Source organism: Peromyscus leucopus, chromosome 19 (genome assembly GCF_004664715.2).
Source record: "Peromyscus leucopus breed LL Stock chromosome 19, UCI_PerLeu_2.1, whole genome shotgun sequence".
NCBI lineage: Eukaryota > Metazoa > Chordata > Mammalia > Rodentia > Cricetidae > Peromyscus > Peromyscus leucopus.
This window is the reverse complement of record NC_051079.1, coordinates 51,962,702-51,977,432: the sequence shown is the minus strand read 5'-3', so window position 1 is coordinate 51,977,432 and position 14,731 is coordinate 51,962,702. Positions and strand designations below refer to the sequence as shown.

At 44.8% G+C, this 14,731-nt stretch overlaps 1 protein-coding gene across 1 annotated transcript in view; it reads left to right on the top strand.

The window, feature by feature from the left end:
- Window positions 1–14,731, top strand: part of Atp8b1 (ATPase phospholipid transporting 8B1) — a 130,843-nt gene that overhangs the window by 64,724 nt on the left and 51,388 nt on the right.

Below are 14,731 nucleotides of genomic sequence, written 5' to 3'. Positions count from 1 at the left end.
CCTTCTGCCCCTCCCCCTTTCCATTCCTTGCATGTTGCCGTTCAGGACTGTAAACGCCTGTGACAAACTAAGCCTTTCTACCCACATCATAGGGTCAGTTCAGCAGGTTAAGGTATTTGCCAAAATGCACTTGTGGCAAGAGTAAGTGGACCCCTCACTTGTCCTCTGACATGCTGTGGCACATGAATACACACACACACGTACACACACACACACACACACACATAGATAAAGTGATTTTTAAAACACAAATAAAAGATGCTTATGTAACATGTAATAGGCCCCAGTGTGTGTCCCTGAGAAGGCCAAGCGTGTGGTTGAGAGGGAAGACCCCAGACTCCAGCTGTGTAGCCACAAGTGACTTCACTCTTTTCTAACTGTCTGGCCTCAAGAAAGGACTTGGTCTCCGTGTGCTTTAGGGCCCTTATCTGTAAAGTAGGTTAGATGTCAGGACTAGTTCTCTATGGTGATTGTGAAAATTAAATCAGAAATAAATGGGAAGGATTTACATTTTAGGCGTAAGTGCCCAATAAATATCAGTCATCGTCACCTCCTGGAAGTCACTGTCACCTTTCTTTATCTCTCTTTAAATCCAAACTACCTTCCCCTCACCCTCAGCTCCTGCCCAGTTTTCTATTATCAGATCTTCATCTTGACCCTTCCTCTTTCCTTCAGGGTGTTTGACTTCTCCTGGTTTCCCAGACTAAAGCTACAGGGCCACTTATGAATAACACCCTCCCTCCCCACACATGCCCAAATCCATGAACAAGGAATGAATAGATGGCTGGATAAATTCCAGCTTTCCTAGGGAATCACTTCCTCATATAGGAAATGTTATTTGGGGTCCTCTCTGCCATTCTGAGGCTTTTGCTTTCACATAGACTTCCATGAGAAGACCACCAACACACACACACACACACACACACACAGACACACACACACACACACACACAACACACAATAACAGGCATAACACTAAAGTCCTTAGGGAGACTCAAAGTGTCGTTTATGTAGTGACTTGTCTTTTGATAGATTGACCTGTAGCAGGGAATCTATCCCTGATGGATCCTGTGGACTTGCTTCCTCATGATACCCACATGTCATCTGAAAGATGAGGAGTTGGTCAGGGGAAAAGAGTGCTCACATGGAGATCACATGCAGGGAGTATGGTAGGAAGGGAAGTCATGATGATGGTACATGGAGGAACTGAAATCCAGCCTGTGGTGCCACAGGAAAAATACACACTCGCTTCCTCTCCTTTTCAGCACCTATTCTGGGAAAATTCAAAACCTGAGATGACTGGTTGGAGATAGTAGATATCTGCTAGCCAATCAGGGTTGTGCTGTTATGGCCTGGGGTCCCGTATTTCTAGTCTGACCTAGTTCTAGACCCCCGCCCTATACTGGCACGTGAAAAAGGGAGTTTGTGAGTGCATCAGTATGGATCAGCATAGGGGTCAAACTGAGCTCTACCAGAGAAATTTCTGGGTGTCAAAGGCTTCCTGGAGATGAGCTCACCTGAATGAGGCTGGTGGGCTCCAGCATGCTCCAGAATGAGGCTGGTGACTGGCTCCAGCATGCTCCAGAATGAGGCAGGTGACTGGCTCCAGCATGCTCCAGAATGAGGCAGTGACTGGCTCCAGCATGCTCCAGAATGAGGCAGGTGACTGGCTCCAGCATGCTCCAGAATGAGGCAGGTGACTGGCTCCTGCATGCTCCAGAATGAGGCAGGTGACTGGCTTCAGCGTGCTCCAGAATGAGTCAGGTGACTGGCTCCAGCATGCTCCAGAATGAGGCAGGTATGATGGCAGGTGACTGGCTCCCTGCATGCTCCAGAATGAGGCAGGTGACTGGCTCCCTGCATGCTCCAGAATGAGGCAGGTGACTTAATCCAGCATTCTCCAGAATGAGGTAGCAGTGATTCCTAAAGAATGAAGGACTCAGAGGAGCTAGGGTTCCAGGCACTGAATGGAATCCTTGGAGCCTGAGTGATGAGGAGTGGGGTCTGGCAGCCATGTTTGGCTAGTGTACATGCCACCCTTGAAGGCCTTGGGAGCTTCTCAGGCTGAAAATAATAGGGCAAGATAAGCAGAGGCTCCCTTCTGTGGCTGCCTCTCTGTGGTCACACCCCTTCCTCTCCCTGCCACAACTCTTATCATAGAGAAGTACTGTACCACACATGGCCTCCCCACTAACCCCATCTCCTGGCACTTGGTGTGGTTCGGTCTTACCCACAGCTGGCAGCCTCATTCATCACGTTGCAGCCAGCCACTCTGTCTGGTTGGTTTGCTCCTCTGTATTCAAAAGTATAAATTATAGGTTTTTATAATTTATAAAATATAAGTTGTAGGCCAGGCATGGTGGTGGCTCACACCTTTATCTCAGCACTTGGTAGACAGAGGCAGAAGATCTCTATAACTTCACAGCCAGCAGATTCTATGCAGTGAATTCCAGACCAGCCAGGCATCAGTAATGAGACCTGACTGAAAAAATAATAGCCATAAACTTTATTTATCTCATTAAAACTTTCTTCTGACCTTGTAACTTTGTTCAGAATTTTGTTATAGTCCAAAATGGCCATTTAGCAGACAGTATTTATGGCGAAATGTTTAATTACTGGGTGGACGATATTTAAGGTGGAATATTTAGTAGTCAATTGATGAGCAATATTTAAGGTGGAATGATTACTAGTCAAGAACATTAGCTCACAGAGAAGATATATCTCTGCTCTTGGCAGAAATTAAGAATGAATGTAATGTTCATGAAACAGGCACAGCTGGACAGCTGCTGACAGGAACACCTGCATGAGGGATCTATTGGGGAAAATTATAAAGGCCACTCCACGTAGTTAAAAGGAAGATTTATTTAGTGGATGACTTACAAATGAAGGAATGGATAGGTCGCGGGGGTCTGGGGAAAGTGTATCGCAATCCAGCGGTGTTCTCTGGAGCTCTGCACAATCAATCTCCACTATCCAGGGTCCAGGCGCAGAGAGCGCGCCCAGAGCGAGCGCTTGCCCATCCAGCTCTCAGGTTTCCAGCACCTCCCCTCGCCCCGCCTCGTAGGCGTGACAGTTGCCAGAGTCTCAATGGGGGTTGGAGCCTCCAGATCCAAGCTGGAATGGCTACCCACTACAGGGATCGGTAACTAAAGTTGCAGGAGTGTAGGGGACCTTAATTAATTTTTACTTGGATCACAAATACAGATAAAGCTGGCCCATGGAAACCTGGAGATCTGAGGAAACTCCACCAAATTAGATGTATTTTTTTTTTATTCTTTACATATTCACATGTAGGAATTTCATACTATCTACTTGACTTTCTTTCTCTGATCATGGGTAAACCAACATGACAGACACAAGCCCAGCTAGACCCATCTCCCTGTAGATGTAACCAACCATCTTATTAAATAAGAAACAGAACCAATGTAAAGAGAAAGCCAAGAGGTCAGAGCTCAGAGCTAAAACCTTACCTTGCCTGCGGTGGTCCTACCTCTCCGAAAAAGAGCTACTTCCTGTGTGTTTGTCTTTAATATAGTCTTTCTGTTCTGCCTTCTCATTGGTTATAAACCCAAACACATGACTGCCTCGTCACTGCCTGTAAGTACCGCCCTCCAGGTCTTAAAGGCATATGTCTCCAATGCTGACTGTATCCCTGAATACACAGAGATCTACCTAGCTCTTCTACCAAGTGCTGGAATTAAAGGCATGCACCACCACCACCATGCTCTTGCTATGGCTCTAATAGCTCTGACCCCCAGGCAACTTTATTTATTAACATACAATTAAAATCACATTTCAGTACAAATAAAATACCACCATATTTCCCCTTTTCTATTTTAATAAAAACAAAAAAAGCAAAAGGTTATAACTAACATGAGAAAAACTATATACAAAAGTACAATAACTATATACAATATCAGAGATTTGTCCTAACTGTGGGCAAGGCAGGAAAACTCTAGCTACATCTCCCCACACTCTATCAGCCACGTGCTTTTCTTTAAAATAATTTTGTCTGTTTGTGTGTCTGTGTTTATTAATGTGTGTGAGCGTGTGGGGCGGGAGCGCACACACTGTCAGAGGATGACTTGTGGGAACTGGTTTTCTCCTTCCATCTGTGAGCCCTGGGATAAAACTCATGCCATCAGGCTTGGTGGCAAGGACCTTTACCTGCTGAGACAGCTCCCTGGCCCCAGGTATAACACTGTCATCTCCCATTCAAGTACTAACCATGCCGGGCCCTGCTTAGCTTCTGAAATCATAGAGAATCTAGTAGTGATCAGGGCAGTGTGGCCATGGACAACACTGTCACAAAAGTTCATGCCCCAGAACTGCACAGTCTAGTTGTTTTTTTTAAAAAATCGCGTGTGTGTGCACACACATACACACACACACACACGCGCACACAAACACACACATACACACACACACATACGCAAACACACACACTGAACTGCATAATGCTTAAATGTTTAAGTGTAGGGTTTTGTGTTGGGCGACTTTCCTGCCTTTCCAAGGCTGTGTGCTGCTCAGGCCTCTGCATCTAGTTTGTCCTTATTTTTTATTCTTTTTGGCTTTACTGCACAAATAGCAAGATAGATCTTGAAGCTATTTCCTCTATTTCCAGGACCATAGCACTTGGCGGTCCTTGTTCATGCTACTTTTAATGATGGCCCTGGTCTTCTGACTCTAGTCTTATTCCCTTCAAGAACATCTTAGTGCTTGTGTGACTGATGTCAAGTTCAACTGGACCCTGTCAGTTTCCCCTCTAAAGCCCTCTGATAGATGTCTGTGGTCTTGCCACGGAGTTCCAGGCCTCACCATCTGCTGGGTCCTCGCTGGTCCCTCCCTGGGTCACCCTGTGGTCCAGCAGTGCCCAGATTTTCATATGTGGGCTGAGGTCAGGCTTTTCCAGCTGTCGGTTCTTGCTAATAACATCCTGTTTCCCTCAAATACCCTTGGACCTTTTTCCTCTTCCTTTACTGGCATAATTATGAGCTTCTAAGAATCATAAGCCTAGGTGGTGGCTCACGTAGTCCAGAAGCTAAAAAGGAAGGATGATGAATTCAAAGTTAGCTTAGCCAACATGGAAAGACCCCACCTCAAAAGACAAAAGCCAAACCAGACACAGACTAGTCAATACAAGGAACATCTGTTCCAAAATGTGTTCCTACCACACCCTGGCTGGGCTAGACTTCCCACACCACCAAGTATCCATCATTACATTTAGTACATGTTCGTCTTATTGTCTGGGTATTTAGGTATCACTGTGTTCTCTACTTTGGCTGGACAATCGGGCTTTTGGAGGTTGAGATTAAGCTTTATCTACAGATGTTTCTGAATTTGTATGTCCAGAAGATTCACATATATAGCTTGTGAGAAACACCACTGAGCTCCATCTATAGTCTCCACTGTCATGGCTCTGGGGTGGGGCCTAAGAGCTAATATTTCTAACAAGTGCCCGTGTGCGGCTGCTGGTGGTCTGGGACCCTCGCTCCCAGAATTACAGCTGTGGTCATTACTCTAGCCAATCTGATCTTCATCCGTCCACAATTTCAGAGACTGTGGTTGTCGATAGAGGTGAACCTGGTTTAGGAAAATGAGGAGACGAGTTCCACACCTTCCTTGGTGCGGATCACTCTGTGACCTGATGGGCATCTTCTCTTCCACCCCTTGAGGCCCACACTGGAGCAGAAGGACCATAGTTGGGCTCAGAGACCTGAGCGAGGCTGGAGGCTTCCTGCATAGAGAAGACAGGGCTGTCTTCTCTTAACTCCCCCATCTCCCACCCTGGGTCGCTTTTCCTCCCTCCTAGGCACACAGTCAGAGCCCTTCAGAAGAATGTGGCTTGGTGGCCTTGTTGACACTTAGGTAAGTTCCGTCACCTGTGCCCGTGTCTTCTGGCTGTCAGAGCCGAGGCTACTTTTCTTCTGTCTCTGCTTTCCCTTTCTGTTTATCTGCCTGCCTGCCTTTCTTGCTTTTTAGGCTCGGTTTTGTTTTCTGTTTTTAGAGTTTTTTAGTTTTGGTCTTTGCTTGTTTTTGTTTTGAGACAAGGTGTGACTATGTAGTCCTGGCTAACCCTGAACTTGCTAAATAGATAGACCAGGCTGGACTGAAACCTGCCGCCATCCTTCTGCCTCTGCCTCTGGAGCGCTGGGATCACAAGCAAACACATCTGGTGCACATCGGACTTTAGTGTCTTTCTTTTCGTATGTTTTCCAGTTCTGGAAAACCACAGAGAACACAAGCACCTGGCTAACCAGTTATTCCGTGAACATGTGGCACCCTGCCCCATGTCAAGCATGAGCGTACGGCTGACCGCCAGGAGAGCTTACATTTCTTCCCTCCCTCCCTGCTCAGAGGGAAACTCCATCCATTTCTTTAAAATTTTTATCACATTGATTGATTGATTGATTGTGTGTGAGAGAGGAGGGGGTGTGTATGAGTGTGAGAGCACATGTGTGCCGAGGCCTACATGTGACAGTTAAAGGACAACTTGTGGGGGTCTGTTCCTGTCTTCCACCGTGTGGGCCTCGGGCTGAACTCAGGTGGCCATGCTTGGCAGCAGGCATCTTTGTCCTCGGAGCCATCTCGCTGGCCTCGACCCTGTTTTCACAGCCACGAGTCCGTTCCTCTTTGCTGTTTTGCTCTCTGAAGCCATGTCTTTAAATGCTGTCATTTAGTTCGCGTGTTTTTAAACTCTGTGTTTATCTATATGGATCTATACAGTATGTATTCTTATTCAAAAACATTGTAAAGATGTATTTATGCTTATTTCCATGGCTATGCCAAATTTTCATCTTTTCTAGTACTTCCCCCTCCCACCCCCAGTGTTAGGGACTCACACATGCTAGGTAAGCACTCTACCACTGACCTGCAACTCTAGCCCCAAGTACTCCACTTTTTATTTATCCTTACCCATAACCCCATTGCCTTTAGAATTTATATATACATAGGCATTTGTAATAGTAAATGGAGTGGCATAATGACTATAAAAATTAAACAACCTGCTGGGTGGTGGTGGTGCAGACCTTTAATCCCAGCACTCAGGAGGCAGAGGCAGGTGGATCTTTGTGAGTTCGAGGCCGGCCTGGTCTACAGAGCAAGATCCAGGAAAGGCTCCAAAGCTACACAGAGAAATCCTGTTTCAAAAAAAAAAAAAAAAAATTAAACAACCTATATATTGCTTTTACATAAATTGAGAGAATAGAATCACATGCATATTTTAATGGTAATATATGCAAATTAAATCCACATTAGCATGGGTAGAGAGTGAAAATAAATCCCACATCCCTAGCTCTTCCTTAGCCATGAATTTTCCTTTTTGGGAAAGAAATTTGCTCTTCCTAGTTTCTCATAGATCCTTTCAGAGGTATGTAGTGCACACATGGATATGCACAAACCTTACACACATGTTGCTCTATGTACCAAGGGATATGTGTGTGCGTATGGCCATACTATGTATTGCTTCTGTGCATCTCATAGCATAATATAATAGATGCCCTCTGCCTTTGTCAGTTGGCCATGTGATGTGGAGAATTTCCCTATCATCCATATGAAATCACCTCATTTGTTTTATTTTGTTTTTACTCTCAACTTAGTCTTTCATTATGTGGATGTTTAACCAACTGCTCCTAGAAAGCGTTTGGCTTCTTCCTAATCCTTGGAAAAATTGGCTGTATTCAGAAGCTCTGCACCATTCCATCTTTCCCCTGAAGAGTAGTTCATGCACAGAGGGTGACTCCTAGAAGTTGGAGTACGCTACAGTACACTGCGTACCAGATTTTGAGAGATGGTCAAACTGCCCTCCACAGAGGCTATCCACAGGACCAATTCTTTACTCTTTTTAACTCTGTGTCATTAGATTCTTTATTCCTTGCCAAAATTAGAAGATAAAGAATGGTACCTCTGTAGACTGCATTTCTCTTTTATTATCTCCAGGGTCTTTTCTCCTGTGAAAGAACTGTCTGCATTTTATTTTTATGTGGCATGCCTGCCTGTGTCCTGTACCCATGTTTCTCTGGGATGATTCTCCTCTTCATATTACGATTCTAAGATTTTGATGTTTCTAGTCTCCTGTGTCTGTCACAGCTTGCAGCAACTGATCCAGGCGTTTGGTTGTTGGTGGCTTTGTAAATGAGAATTCAAAACAGCAGAAAGGATGGGGGACAAGGCCATGCTCACTCCCTCTGCCAGATGGCACTCATCAAAGCACTTGGCATCTGTGGGAACACTCTGGACATCACGTAGCTGTGCTCAGATGTATCAGTGATACAAGCCTTTAGAAAAGCGTGGCGTGATACTGATTCACATGTGGCTGATGTTACCTGCATCCCAGACATGTGCCTGGTTGGTTTGTTGCTGCAACTCTGGTTGAGCATCTTTCTAGCATACATAAATGTATTTTGATGTAGTTGCTGATAAGTTTATAATTTCTCCTCTTTACTTTGTCATTATTCCTATTCTAGCAAGTGGGACAAGGTGCTTTCTTTGACCGAAACTTACTATTGTGGTGTAAGTGTATAGTAAAATGTATCCCAAAGGCAAACACCTCCAAGTATTGCTTTGCTAGCCTTCCTAAAGGCATGCTCATTAGCACAACATTTCAAACCACATTCGTAAGTGTTCTCTGATTTCTTAGTTTTATATGTATGAGTATATGAACTTGCATGTATGTGTGGGCACTGTGTTTGTGCAATGCCTACAAAGTCAGAAGAGGTCACCAGATCACCTAGAACTGGAGTTAGAGATGCTTGTGAGCCACCTGTGGGTGCTGTGGACTGAACCCAGGTCCTCTGCAAGAACAAGAAGCGCTTTCAATCTCTGAGCATTTCTCTGACTATTTTTTTTAAATGCTCATGGTCACATTAATTTTTGCAAAAGCTAGCATAAATAAATATTTATTTATTAAGGGTGTTGGAAGAGAGGCATGTCAAGTGTTTTCTGTAAGTATTTGAAATTTGACCGTAGACGACCATCTTCTGATCTTTTTATGGTCTTTGGTTGTAATACTGCTCAAATTTCCAAAGATAAAGAGACACCAATAGGCTTGTCCATACAGGCCAACCAAGAGCCTTGACTACAGGCAGGTTTCTGAAGGAGAGGTGAGGAGCTCTTGTAGCTAAACTTCAGATACAAACACATGGGGCATTTTCTCCAGGCCCCTCAACATATTGATCACACATATAAAATAGGAGGCTACGGTAATCTCTGGCAACCCTAACTGCTTCTCTGGGGAGTTAGAAAAATGGTCCTTTGTTTACAGCTTACAAATGAAAACAGGCTAGGGGAGGGGATAAGGAAGCTGCTTTCTTGGGTGGGGCTGGACTGGGCACAGCAGGAGAAGGCGGGAAATCTCATTCTGTGCAGCTCATTCTCAGGATGACTTATTCTTTCCTCCTAGGCTCTTTTGCTGGTTTGCCTTGTGGTTGTTTGGTTGGTTGGCTCATTTTTGGTTTAGTTTTGTCTTGTCTTTTTTAACAGTGTATCACTGTATAGCCCAGGCTGGCCTGTGTAACTTTTATTTTATTTTATTTTTAAAGATTTATTTATTTTATTTTATGCGTATGGGTGTTCTGTCTGCATGTGTGTATGCATACCACATGTGTACCTGGTGCCCACAGAGATCAGAAGGTCACTTTGAATTCCCTGAAGTTATATTCATGCATGATTGTGAACCATTATCTGAGCGCTGGGAACTGAATTCAGGTCTTCTTAATCGCTGAGCCATCTCTCCAGCCCTGGGCTTGTACCTTTTGCTCTTCCTGTCCCAGCATCCCCGGTAACCACTGCAACTGAAGGTGTGCACCCCTCTTGACACACCCTCCTGGGTGTTTCTGAGACTGGGGTTCAGTCCTTCACACTGACCTTTTCTCTCTTCTCCAGGATCCCTGTCAGCTTCTCTTCCCATCCCGCGATAAGTGTAGGGCAATGGTTCTCAGCAGTGCTCTGGAATACCGGTGCCTAGAATGTGTCAGGTCTTCAGTAAGCTCAAGCAAAACCTTAAAAGCATGTGTCACTGGCTGTTGTACACACAACTGTACCCCAGCACTCAGGAGGCTGAGGTAGGATGATAATGAGCTCCTGGCCAGCTTGGGCCATGTCGTAAGACCCTGTCTTAAAGAATAAAACAGTAAAGCCGGACAGTGGTAGCACACGCCTTTAATCCCAGCACTTGGGAGGCAGAGGCAGGTGGATCTCTGTGAGTTCAAACCAGCCTGGTCTACAGAGTTCTAGGTGCACGCCTTTAATCCCAGCACTTGGGAGGCAGAGGCCGGTGGATCTCTGTGAGTTCAAGCCAGCCTGGTCTACAGAGTTCTAGGACAGGCACCAAAACTATACAAAGAAACTGTCTCAAAAAAATAAAACAAAACAAAAAAAAGAGAATAAAGCATAGGAGCTAGAGAGTTGGCTTCGCAGTGAAGAGCACTCTGCTTCTTGCAGAGAACCCAGGTTGAATCTCCAGTATCCACACGGCAGTTTACAACTGCCTGCAACTCCAATTCCAGGGAGGCCAATGTCTCTTCTAGCTTTGATGGGCACCAGGCATGCATGTGGTACATATACATACATGCAGGCAAAGACTAATGCACATACAATACAAATGAATAAATCCCTTAAAAAATAATAAAATAAACAGATACATCTGCAAATTGCTACAAATGGAATGGATTCAAGATTATCCTAAGAAGCACCCTCCCCCTTTTTTTTCTTTTTGCTACTTTCCGTCAGCGCTCTCCCTTGAGTGGGGAAGAAGTGTTCTGACTGCAGATCTTATCACAGTGCTCATGGGTTGTTTTGTACTTCCACTTCCATTTTCCCTTTTGATGATTGCTCTTGAGCTTGGGAGATGCCAGGAACGTTTCCACTTGTCATAACACCACACTTACGATTACCTGATGAGTGGCAGGCAAACCACACAGGGAAACGCTCAGTAATGGTATTGTGATTTTCAAAAATGTAATCAAGTTCATTATTTGCATCCTCTGACAGCCTGCACTTGATCTCTTATACTAGTATCTGTGTTTCCCAAGGAGTAGGACGATGAAAAGCGAGTCACTGAAAAAGATGAAGTATTTTCATAAGTACGACTTTGATTTTTGCAATTGCTGCACAGTTGAGCAGTTTTACGATCCCTTACTCATAGATTTTTTCCTGTCTCTATTTCCCCTTCCAAAAATGGCATGTCATACTCATTGTTAATTTCATCAAAACTGGACCCACCCACTTGTGTGCCGCTCAAAGAAAGGTCATCTCCCTGCAGGTTGATGAAGAATCCAAGGCTGGGGGATTCTGCCTTTGGCCTAACTCCTAACTGATGACATCCATGTTTTGAGCTTTCATGGCAGCAACACATTTGTGCTTTCATATTAGGAGACCAAGCAGGATTGTGTGCTGTGGTAATAGAGGAAAGGTGACCGTGGTCTCATAAATGGTCTTCCCAAGTTGGTTCTTGCTGGCAGAGTGGTATAGAGATTGTGTTCCAAAAGAAGGGCCTAGCCAGCAAAGCAAGATGGGGGGGGGAGGCTATACTGGAAGCTCAGAGAGATCAGCTAGATTCTGAGTCTTATGCCACTGGTCCTCTTGCTGATTCTACCAATGCCTCAATGTCCCGAGCTATGAAATATAGATGTTAACCACTAAGCACCATGCCCATCACACACAGAGAATGGAACATGGTATCTATAAAGCTGATGTAAAATAGGGCAGTAGGAGCCCAGTGTGGAGGAGCAAGACAAAACACAGGAGATGCAGTCTCATGGCCAACTGAAGTCACCTCTGTGTTGGAAGGTCCCGTGAGCCTAAATTTTCACTTAGGGCTGGGCTTCAGCAATAGGGCACCAATTGATATAGACAGGGAGCAAGCTGAACTATGAATTTATCATTTCCAGCTCATTCTGAAGATACTTTTGGTGCTAGTGTGTTTGGAGCACATGGAGGACCTGTAAGGAATTCAAGGACAAGCTTGGCATTCTCCAGGCTCCCCTGGGAACCAGTCTGGGCAGGGAGGAGGACATAGTACCCACAGTAAAATGTAGATAGAATAGCAATGGTCAGTGCTGTCCCTCTGAACTGGCTTGGCTACAATGTAGGGTGAGTGTGAAGGAGGGAGGTCTAACTTCTGTCTAGCCTCGTGAGAACACGTTCATGCGTATGTCTCAAAGTGTCTTTCTTACCTCTGCTCTAGGGTCAGGGTCAGCTCCATCACTTAAAAACCCATGGAGTGGTTCTGTCCAAAAGGGCAGCAAACAGAAGATAGAATAAACTGTGTTCTTTGGGAGTAGCACTGATAAAGGATGTGTCACTGAGGGTTTCAAAGATTAAAAGCTGCCATATAAACGGGGATTAGATTGGGGTAACTCTGCCTGGAATGTGATGACTAGTTACATTCACACCTTCTACCTAAGGATTGTGATGTTCAATATTCAAAGACAGAGTAGCCAAATGACAGCCGTCAATGAGCAGTGCACTGGCTTGTTCAACATGTCCAGAGAGGACACTCAGGGATGGCTATAATCACACAGCCATCAGTGTCTGAGCAATTCTGTCCATACTGGCATGAGAGTAGGCATGGCCAGTGTACAAATGAGGCCTCAAGGAGAACATGGTCCTCAAGTCTACTGCTGGAAGTCATGCTGTTGGCCCAACCAGCCATTGGCTATGCTGAGCGTGAATAAGCCACTGGAGGAGGCAGCCACAAGTCTCCAACAACTTTAGAGTGACCCAGACTCCCTGCCTTGACTCTGGCTATGACTATGAGAAATATCAACTATCCAAGAAGCTTGCCACTCGTTAGCTCCCTGTGAAGCTGTGCGTCCCTCCAGGCAGGTGGAAAAGATATCGTGAGCTATAGGGGGAAAATATATGTATCTCATGAGGCTACCATGAAGAACCTCATCAGAATTTGGGCCATTCCAGCTGTGCTCACCCATGGACATGCCTGTATTTGTAGCAAAGGCGTAGAGTTCTACAGCTACAGGACTTTGGGGAGATTGGGACGTACTTGGCACCAAGAGCCTCTAGCAGGCTTAGAAGTGACATTGGCCACAGGGTGGGAAGAACAGTGGCCTAGTTTCACTTCTGTGCTGGAATCAAGATGCCCTGACACAAAACAATGACCGGGGTTTCTACATACTGTTTTTTTTTTTTTTTTTTTGTCTTTCCCTTTTAAGGATTGCATATAGCAAGTCAAAGTACATGATTGAAGGTTCCACAACCAACCTCATTTTATCAACATGAAGTTATTTCATATTAAGGAGAGCAAATATGTGACTTGTATTTGCTCACAATTCCAGGTTACAGTCCATCATAGCAGGGAACTCAAGGTGACAGGAACTTAAAACAGCTGGTCAGATCACATCCACAGCCAAGAGTACAGAGGAATGGTTACATGTATGCTCCTTACTCAGATACCTTTCTCTATTCTTATACAGTCCAGGACTCAGGTTCAGGGAATGTTGCCACCTACAATGGACATTAGTCTAATAAAGACAACCCCCCCCCATAAACATACCCACAGACCAAACTGATCTATCCAGTCCTCGTCGAAACTCTCTTCACAGGTGATTCTAGAGTGTGTCAAGCTGGCAATTAAAATTGACCACTTCAGTTGGAGAGATTAGTGCCCAAAGATATATCTATATGTACAGGTTTCAGCGGAGTTGGAAACTGCTGTCACTCTGTAGTGACCTCAGGGATCCACCCTAGGGAGAACCAAGTTAGCATCATAGTATAGTGGGAATAAATAGGTGTTTAGGGAGACAGCTATTGGAAAAGAATGTTCTCCCTCCTCAGCATCAGAGATACTATGGACTTTCTAAAGTTTCTTGGAGTTCAGACATAGCAACGGCCTGAAATGAACTTGCATGCACAACACCAACCCAAGATTGTGACTCCAAAGTGAGTGAGGTTAATTGATAATACCCTTCTTTGTGATTTATTCATTCACTAAACGTTTCTACAAAATGTAAATATTAGAAACCAAGTCAATAAAATTGAAATTTTAATATAGCTGTGAACTTCTAGATCTTTGGCATTTTTTGTTTTGGTCACGTCTAGAGGTAGATTGCTCTTTTAGAACATTAATGTTCCATGAGCAACTAACTGGTCAAAATGCAACTTGCTAGGACTGTAAGTAGTAATTTAAACATCTGACATGTATTCTCATTGGCCCCTAGTCGAAAAGGCTGAGATGAAGCTGTTGGCAGGTTTGATTCTTTCTAAGGATTGTGAGGTTGGGATTTGTCTTGTTTACTTTTCCTGTTGTGATAAAATACCTAGACAAAGGGAACTTAATGGAAAGGGAGTTTAGTCCATCATGCAGAGAAGTCCTGGCAGGAGGAGGTTGAGGCAGTCATTTAAGATGCAGCCACACTCATTCATGAGGCAGCTAGAGATGAACACCTGTGTTTGGCTCCCTTTCTCCTCCTTATTCAGGTTAGGACCTGAGCCCATCTGGTATGCTCACAGTTAAGGTAGGTCTCCTACCTCAGTTAATGTAATCAAGATAATTCCACACAGGCTCACAATGAGCTCTGTCTCCCGTGTGATTCTGGACCTCATTGTCAACCCAAATTGACAATGAAGATTGGCCATCACAGGTCCCCCAAAGCTCTATGACGGAAGATTTCCATCTTCCACAGATGACTTCCCACCATTCTCCTTCCTTGCTGGTATCCCAGTGGCGTCTGTGAAGAGGCTATCACACACACACACACACACACACACACACACA